This window comes from Gobio gobio (assembly GCF_949357685.1).
Source record: "Gobio gobio genome assembly, chromosome: 23".
NCBI lineage: Eukaryota > Metazoa > Chordata > Actinopteri > Cypriniformes > Gobionidae > Gobio > Gobio gobio.
The window spans coordinates 37742086-37744017 of record NC_137119.1 but is presented as its reverse complement, the minus strand read 5'-3'; positions in this window follow the sequence as shown (position 1 = coordinate 37744017).

Sequence of the window (1932 nt, the reverse complement as noted above, 5' to 3'; positions counted from 1 at the left end):
AAAGAGCCGCTGTTATCAGGTTGATCATATGAATGGTTTGAGAGAGAGAGACGGGGAAAGGTGATTTTAGATGAAGTGGGCGGGGCTTCCACACGTGGCCTGCTGCAACCGAAAGCTGCTCAATCACTGCCACAATCCAATAAACATAAAAACAACGTGCACAAATGTGACGGTCTCTCTGATAGAGAACTGTGTAGTCATTCAAGCTAAACCACAAATATTGAAATGGCACCCATGATGTTTCCCCTGCTCATGGGTGTGTGACATATATAATGACATTCATTGCAAATGTGGATGAGCCTGTCTGGCTGCTTGATTATTTTGGTTTCTTTGGCCTGAAACGCCTGATGTATTGTAAACCTCATATTTTCCAACATTTGGGTACATATATAATCTATTCTTATAGATGCGTCTTGCATTTCAGATCACCATCATGAAAAGCAAAAATGTGTTTTGCATTAATGTGTGTGGTCTCTCTCTCTCTGTGTGTGTGACAGATCCATAAAATGTCATTTGACTGTACAATGCTTCATCCTAAAGGAAATGTAAATGTCTTTAAGTAGCCTATTTACACGTTATACACACCAATTAGGTATAACATTATGACCACTGACAGGTGAAGTGAGTAACACGGATTATGTCTTTATCACGGCATCTGTTAGTGGGTGGGATATATTAGGCAGCAAGTGAACATTTTGTCCTGAAAAAATGTATGTGTTAGAAACAGGAAAAATGGACAAACGTAAGGATTTGAGCGAGTTTGACAAGGGCCAAATTGTGATGTCTAGACGACTGGGTCAGAGCATCTCCAAAACTGCAGCTCTTGTGGGGTGTTCCCGGTCTGCAGTGGTCAGTCTCTATCACAAGTGCTCCAAGGAAGGATCAGTGGAGAACCGGCGACAGGGTCATGGGCGGCCAAGGCTCATTGATGCACGTGGGGAGCGAAGGCTGGCCCGTGTGGTCCGATCAAACAGACGAGCTACTGGAGCTCAAATTGCTCAAGAAGTTAATGCTGGTTCTGATAGAAAGGTGTCAGAATACACAGAGCATCTCAGTTTGTTGTGTATGGGGCGGCATAGCCTCAGGTCCAGTCAGGGTGCCCATGCTGACCCCTGTCCACCGCTGAAAGCGCCAACAGTGGCACATGAGCATCAGAACTGGACCACGGAGCAATGGAAGAAGGTGGCCTGGTCTGATGAATCATGTTTTTTTTACATCACGTGGATGGCCGGGTGTGTGTGCGTCGCTTACCTGGGGAACACATGGCACCAGGTGCACTTTGGGAAGAAGGCAAGCCGGCGGAGGCAGTGATGGTTTGGGAAATGCTCTGACACGTACCGCCTACCTAAGCATTGATGCAGATCATGTACAGCCTTTCATGGAAACGGTATTCCCTGGTGGCTGTGGCTCTTTCAGCAGATAATGTGTCCTGCCACAAAGCAAAAATGGTTCAGGAATGGTTTGAGGAGCACAACAATGAGTTTGAGGTGTTGACTTGGCCTCCAAATTCCCCAGATCTCAATCCAATCGGGCATCTGTGGGATGTGCTGAACAAACAACCCGATCCATGGAGGCCCCACCTCGCAACGTACAGGACTTAAAGGATCTGCTGCTAACATCTTGGTGCCAGATACCACAGCACACCTTCAGGGGTCTAGTGGAGTCCATGCCTCGACGGGTCAGGGCTGTTTTGGCAGCAAAAGGGGGACCAACACACTATTAGGATCATAATCCCATTATGTTATGCCTGATTGATGTATAGTCATTTATTTGTTGTCATTATACACAACTGGATATAGCCAAAGTTTAATTAAGTTATTATTGCTCTTTCATAACTCAGAAGTCATTTGAAAAGTTTCGTATCAAATTCCTTGGTAGAAATAATAATATAATAGTTATAAAATTAATATGGAAGTCTCCATTTGTGTTAAA